This window comes from Dipteris shenzhenensis, chromosome 13, assembly GCF_047967505.1.
Source record: "Dipteris shenzhenensis isolate YYH24624 ecotype China chromosome 13, Dip_SZ_1.0, whole genome shotgun sequence".
In the NCBI taxonomy this organism is placed as follows: domain Eukaryota; kingdom Viridiplantae; phylum Streptophyta; class Polypodiopsida; order Gleicheniales; family Dipteridaceae; genus Dipteris; species Dipteris shenzhenensis.
In genome coordinates, this window is record NC_141608.1 from 54,790,737 (window position 1) to 54,798,711 (window position 7,975).

The following is a 7,975-nucleotide window of genomic DNA, read 5'->3' on the forward strand; positions in this document are numbered from 1 at the left end:
TTGATCAGTAATTATCTTTGGCCATGCGAACTATTGGCACATTGGCCATTGCCTTGCAATGGTCTCATTGAGGCTCATTATGGCACATGGACAAGGGGCACAATCCCATAGCCGGAGGTGACACCCTGAATCCATGACATATGTTAATAGTTGAAACCCCTCCTCTACATATCCCACTACCCGTTTCCTCATCTTCCCCATCTACCTCCCCTTTCTATTTCACACTTCCCCCCCCGTCCTTCCTACCCGTGTGCTACCTAAGCACTCTCGCGCCACTTCACCCCCCTTCCTCACATTTCTCTTGCTCATGGCATCCTTAGCTATGTGACCTCCTATGGCGATCTGTTCGAGGGCTTCCTTGGTGGCATGTGCATGCAGTTGGGTGTTAGGCTTGGCTCGTGCATTAAAGGATTCCTTTGTAGCTTGCCATTATTATGAGCTCTTCTCAGTAGCAAGGTTGCCACTTGAGACTTAGGCTAGGGTTTGTGTGCCACTCAAAATCAACTTTCACAAAAGGGTCTCGGAGAACCCCAACCCCCCCCCCCCCCCCCTCTTCTTATGTTTCGCTCTACCTCCTCCTCCTCCCCCAAGCTAACTCCTCTCGATGAGTGCAAGGCTCTACGCCACACACTCAGACTCGCGACCCAACTAAATACTTGGACCGACCCTAACCTCACCAAAGAGTACTATCGCTTAGTTCACCAACAAAAGCAAGCTTTCCTCTGCCAGAATGAGGAACCACTACTAAACAATCTGTTTGGTAGTAACTCCAAGTATTTCTGGAGGAAGTTTTTAGAGCACCGCTCCCCCACACCTCTCACAAACACCTCCTATTGGTACTCATACACCCGCACACTTTATGACATTCCTAACCAACCACCCCCAGACCTCTCCACCATTCCCCACCCCACCTCGTGCACCCTCTTCTCACCCAAAGGGGTCATCCATGCAGCACTCAAACTTCATAATGGTCGAGCTAAGGATCACAAAGTTTATTGCCTATGGCATTAAAACCCTAGCCCCGATCCCGGCGAAGCTATTGAATGAAGCAGTCTAGAAAGATTTTCCTAAGGCCTGGACCCTTCATACTATCACTCCTATCCATAAAGCAGGACATCCCATGGATCTAGGGAATTACAGCACTATCATGATTGGACATCTCATGTCCAAGATCTATGTATGCATCAGTTCTAGATGGAGAGTGTAATGAAGGTGGGAAAAGCATGGATTTTATGTGGGAAATAGATGGGAAAATAGTAGGGGAAATGTGGGGGACTATATAAGTCAACCCCAAAACGATTGTAAGGCAGCTAATGATTTGACATTTAATCTACATCTCCTTGCTTCTTTCATCACCTCTGTACTTCCGGTCCAGTCCTTTCTATCCCCCTCCCCTATTCCATCTCGATCTCTCCCTGCCTTCCGTGGCTCTCTCTCACTGCATTGGTATCAGAGCCAAAGGTTCTGGCACCTTTCAAGAACGTTTCTGCCATTTGTGCATAGAACGTTTCTGCTACCCACACCTGCGCCTTCTCCACACATTGTGACTCTGCTATCAGCCGTTGCAATTGACAGAAATCCCGTTCGTGAGCTGGGTGTCGCACAATGGTTGACTGTTGAGAGATGTCGTCTTTCGTGAGAGATACATCAAAGCTATATTGATTTCTGCGAAGCCTGAAGCAATATCGATTTCTGTCGACGAGGTGTATGCGAAGCCTGGAGCGGACATTTTACAATTGTGTAATGGCAAACTTTACTCTGCTGAATCTTTATGTAATCGACGATAAGCAAATTTAGGGGCCTCGACATCCTATTCGCTGCCTTGCTTTTGTTAAGCCACCACGCAGCAAGAAGACCACCATCAGCGTCACGCCACACAGCCGCCCACCGTTCCGCCACTCTACATTCCGCAACCATCGCTTCAGCCGACTCACGATTCCGTCACTGCCACCGCCTTTGACATTACTGATTCCGCCACCCGCCAAGTCTGCCATCGTTGTGCCATCGCCATCGCGACTCGCAACTTCCGCAAGCCACCGTCGTGGTTTCCGCCACCCGCGATCCGTTCCTCCCTTGCTGGCTTGCATCGTGATCTTACACCACTATCGCGCCTTCCGCCACCGCATCTCCACCGCCGTCGTGCCTTCCGTCCGTGTCTTCCGGCCGTTTGATTACTCCCAGCCGACTCTTAGCCTTAGTTTATTTATTCATGTATTTATTTTTTTTACCAAACACTAGTCTGGTTAATTAGCCTGTTGGGTTAGTTGGCTAGTTATAGTAGTGGACTAGTTAAGTTAGTTCCGTCTTAACTGTCCTAGTCCTGTCCTAACTGTCCTAGATAGGTTAGGACAGTCCTAGCAGTCCTAACAGCCCTAGGACTGACACCCAAAAAGAAAAAAAAACCCTCCTCTTTAGGGCACTCCTACAGCCCTGTTCTGGGCCCTTCTCAGCCACCTTTGTGGCTCATTTCGAGCATTCTCTCCATTACCACTGCTATGGCTATGCTTGATACAGCTATCACCCAGATGGATCAGAACATTGGACGGCAGATCACTACTGCCATCAGTATGCATGATAAGGGTAAGCAGGCCGCACCCCAGCACGGGGATCAGTCGAATAGCCAGGGTGATTTTCCTTACTTGCGCAGGGGATTTATGGCTGATGGCCGTCGCACTTATGATGCTGGTTCTATGCATGCACCCCAGCATGGGGATTATGTTGATTCAAGTGATGCCTTGCCCGTGCCGCCGAGCACTTCTTTTATTGATTCCAGGCCTCCATTTGGCTCGCATATTTCATTGGCTGAGCCGTCCATTTTGGGCCGGCCCATTGGCACATTTCCGCCCTCGGCGAGCATGCCTAGATTGGGTGTTGGGTTTCAGGGCAGTTGGGAGAGGGGCCAGTCCTCTTCTCAGCCTTTTTCTATGCCACCCACCCACCGAGATGTTTATGGCAGGCAGACTTAGCAGGGATTGCATGCTTCGATGACACCTCCTGTTAATACATTTAGTCAGACTCAGCCTCCGTATCAGGGAGGTAATGCCTTCAGTTAGACGCACTTTATGCATCAGGGGAGTGGCTCTCCTAACCAGCATGATAATGGAATTGGGCAGCATGCAAACATGGATGATATGCTTTCAGATGCCTTACATTCATACAGGGCCTTGCCTAAGGATGTTCGTGATGAGATGCCCTTTTCACAGTATGTGAGTTTCAAGCGTGAGGATGCTAGATATGCTGGTAGTCACTACAGGAATAACGCAGCCAAAGATGTGAAAGATAAAATCTCTGTGCACAAGTTTAAGGGTGACACTCGCTCTCCCAATGAGTTGGAGGAGTGGCTCACGAAGCTGGAAGATTATTTCCGCTTCTACCCTAAGAATGATGAGGAGAGGATCATTTTTGCTGGCATGCATTTATAGGATTATGCACATACATGGTGGCGTTACATGCGAGAGTCACCTCAGAAGCCTACCACATGGAAACAGTTCAAGGAGCTTATGGTCACGACCTTCGTCTCGGCCTTGATCCTTGAACAGTACCGTGCTGATTTTTATGCACTATCACAGACAGGTACGGTCCAGGAATACTTGCAGCGTTTTTGGAGACTTTCTTTGTTTGTACAGGACATTTCTGAGAAGGGGAAGTTGCTGCGTTTTATACAAGGCTTAAGTCCCTCTCTAGCTGCTGATGTGAGAGCTCATAATCCTCAAACCATTGAGCGAGCAGCCCAGCTTGCTGAGGTGTTTGAGCCAAAATATGCTGGCAAGTACAAGCATGTGTCAGGTAGCTCCTATGGTACTGCTTATGAGGCTGACAGGAAGACAAAGTTTGCTGATTGGATTGATAAGAAATCAGCAGCTGCCCCCTTTCCACGATATCCAACGGTTACTGGGAGTAAAATGCCATATGCAAGGCCATACAGGCCCATGGATGCAAAGACAGGTGTCAAACCCACTGCTGGTTTTGACAAATCAGAAATTAAACAACATTCCAGGGCCATAATGAATAGTAGGAAGAAGGCAAATTTATGCTTTAGGTGTGGAGAGAAATGGACACCTGAGCATCGTGATGTATGCAAGATGAAGCATGTCAGCTCAGCCAAACTCAGCATGATAATTGACTTATCAGATGATGATGAAGTGGCTGATGTAGCAGACCCCCATGATGTCTCTCATGAGGAATTGACAGGAGATCATGATGCTGAAGAATCTCCTGACACGGAAGCCACAAAGGGGACTGCATTTCCCTTTGACCCGGGTGGGGCTACTGAGCAAACCACTCGTGTGATGCATGAGACTGATACTCAGCCTACATATGGCAGGAAAGGCCGTAAGCCAACACTCTCTAGGTTGGAGCATCAACTTACAATGCCTTTCCATGTCAGAAGTGATGTGAATGGTAATGTTCCTGTGGATGATGAACAGATTTATTGGGATGCCCAATCTACACTGTATACCATCTCACTACATGCCTTGATGGGTGCCAAAAGTGCTGACACAATCAGGTTGAAAGGAATGATTAATGGCAGATTTGTTCATGTATTGGTAGACAGTGGTAGCACTCATAGTTTCATTAATTGCAGGACATTGCAAAGAGTAGGATTGGTTGCTACAGAGATAGACCATGGTCTGAAAGTGGAGATAGCGAATGGACAGCATATGATCAGCAGACATTGTTGCCAGGATGCCAAGATCAAGTTCTCTGATGATTATGAGTTTGCAGGTGATCTTCTGGCATTGGATATGGGGCCCATAGATGCTGTCCTGGGTTGTGATTGGCTGCAATCATTGGGGAAAATCAGTATGGATTTGAAAGCCTTATCTCTTGAGTTTTGCCACAAGGGTAGAACTGTTACATTGCAGGGCATTGTGAATCAGAAATTGCAGGTCATTTCAGCAAGGCAGCTAGCTATATTCACTACAGGTGGTACTTCCCTTGCGCCTAGTATTGCTTATCATCCCCAAACAGATGGACAATCAGAGAGGGTGAACAAATGGTTGGAGGAGTATTTAAGGCATTACTGTCATGACACACAGAAGTCTTGGGACAAATGGTTAGCATTGGATGAATTTTGTTACAACAGCACCAAACACCTCTCTATTGGCATGAGTCCATTCGAGGCTATGTATGGATGCAAAGTGGGAATGCCTTCCAGGGTTGCAGACTTGGCTGTGAAAAATCAGCAAGCAAGAAATGATTTGGAGAGTATGGATGCACTTCTGCGGTTGGCTAAGAAGAATATGCAAGATGCCCAAGCCAAGCAGAAGAAGTATGCGGACGAACAAAGGAGGTACTTATCTTTTGAAAACGGGGATTATGTGCATTTACGTCTCCATAAGACTCGATATGCCTCACTGAAAGGTAGTACCAACACCAAGCTTGCCGACAGGTATTATGGCCCCTACAAAATCATCCGCAAAGTTGGGGAGGTGGCATATCAGTTGGAACTACCCAGTACCTCCAAGATCCATAATGTTTTCCATGTATCCTTGCTGAAACCACATGTCGAACAACATGTCCAGATTCTTCCTGAGTTGCCTCCTATGGATGAAGAGGGGCACATAATTTATGTGCCGAAGCAAATCAAAGGTTTCAGAGATCACGTGCTCAGGAACAAAGCCTACACAGAATACCTCATCAAATGGAAAGGTTTATCTGAAGATGAGAATTCTTGGCAACCTGAGAGCATTGTGCAAGACTACCCATATCTCCTATAGAGCTGATCAGTTTCTGCTGTATTTTTCTCATTCAAGGTAGCCTCATGGAAATTTTGAGGGCAAAATTCTTTGGGTAGGGATGGCTGTAATGAAGGTGGGAAAAGCATGGATTTTATGTGGGAAATAGATGGGAAAATAGTAGGGGAAATGTGGGAAATGTGGGGGACTATATAAGTCAACCCCAAAACGATTGTAAGGCAACTAATGATTTGACATCTAATCTACATCTCCTTGCTTCCTTCATCACCTCTATACTTCCGGTCCAGTCCTTTCTATCCCCCTCCCCTATTCCATCTCTATCTCTCCCTGCCTTCCGTGGCTTTCTCTCACTTCCCCATTCAACTTCACTGCAGAGAGGTCAGTGCCGTTGCAAAGACATTGAGATTACGAGGTACTAGATAGGCACGTTTCAGGATGGATCACTTGACATATGACCATATCCTTACACTCCAAGGCATCATTGAGGAGGCTAGACACAGGAGACAGAGAGTCTATTGTTGCTTTGTGGACTTCCCCAAAGCATTTAACACAGTACCATGCCTCCGCCTCATCAGATGACTCCAGGATTTGGGTTATGGACAGGAGGTTATATGGGTTGTAGTGGCTTTATATGAGAGGGTGACAAGACGTGTCCACATTGGCTCCAATTGGATAGAGGAGATTATGAGTACCATAGAGGTCAAACAAGGTTGTCCTCTATCACTGACCTTGTTTGGCCTCTACATTGATGAGCTCGAGACTACTATCCGGACACTAGGTAATGTAGGCTGCTCTCTTCCAGAGGCTACCATCTAGATCCTCTTATACACTGATGATGACGTTTTATTCTCATCTTCAGCCACAGGCCTTCAGCAGCACCTAGATGCGCTTCAGAGCTTTTGTGACACCCATGATTTGAAGGTCAACCTTGGGAAAACCAAGGTTATGATCTTCAATACGTCACGGGCCACTATGCACAAGGAGCAGTTCTTCCTCGATGGAGATCCGGTAGAGATTGTTCTTTTTTCAGGTCCTATTTTCACTATGCGTCCAGCTATGCAGGCCCGCCTTAGCAAAGGATATGCCTCACTTTCAGATACTCTTGTTTGCTCAGATGATTCGTAGCAAACCATATGTTCCTCATCAGATTATCCAAGCTGAGTTTGGTGCCTCACCTTTATAGCTTGATGATGCCTCCAAATTATCACATACCTTCACACGATCCAAGAGTATGGCTCGTCATCTGATGGTTGTCTCCGATTACCCTGGCTGGCATTATCCTCCTCTATGGCTCTATTTTCTGAGGGAGACCAGAGGGGTTGGTATAGCCGGGTTTGCAGGTGGTTCTCACATTTAGGCCTCAACATGGACCTCTTACCCCCCTTCCAGTACAGCCTCGATGCACCATCTACTTGTGCCTCCCCCACTGATCAGGAGGTCAACCACATCATCCGTGAGGATCTACTATAGCTCCACATTTTTTGGACATGGTTGGCCCCCCCTGAGCTTCCAGTGAACCTCGAGTTTTACCGCACACATTGTCTCCACATCTCACTAGAGGGATTCATCATTCCACCAAGACACATACAGCTACATTTGCGTCATGCACTTCGGATTTCTCTTGGTTAGTTTAGGGTCTCCTCACATCGACTACGCATCGAGAGTGGACGAGTTGACCTTTTGTGATCTACAGGAGTGATATCTAGCTATGTATGGATATATTTTTATAGTTTTATAGATTTTATGGATGTACATGGATAGTTCTATCCTTCGTGATATTACTTGTTTTTTTTTCAATTATCTTATGCTGCGGGATTGTGGGTCCGTTTTGAGACCACACCCACCTAGTGCATTGTATTGGATTCACTTTAGTCTCATAGGCCTTTTATGGTCTCCCGTAGACTTTAATAAACTTTCTTTTTTTCTTTCTTCCTTTCCTTCCTTGCTCCTAAAGAGGATAGACGAGGTGGCCTATAAGCTGGAATTGCCACAAGGGTGTAGGATGCATCCCATGCTTCATGTTTCTCGTCTTAAAATGTTCTTTACCCAAGTGCCTCACTAATTGAGGGTGTTGTTTTATTTTACGAGATAGAGGACAATGCAAGGCACAAACCAATAAGGATTTTGGACCAAGGAACGATGCAAGTTCGGAGTCAAGAGATACCCATGGTGTTGGTTGCATGGCATGGACAGCCTCTATCAGAAGCTACTTGATAATCCGTGTACCACATGTAGAGAGCGTTCTCATAGTTCATCATCGAGGACGCTCATGCCTT

The 7,975-nt window shown here is 46.7% G+C and overlaps 1 pseudogene; it reads left to right on the forward strand.

The window, feature by feature from the left end:
* The first annotated feature begins 2,654 nt into the window (after positions 1 to 2,654).
* Positions 2,655 to 4,255, forward strand: LOC147895600 (uncharacterized; annotated as a pseudogene).
* Positions 4,256 to 7,975: the final 3,720 nt, after the last annotated feature.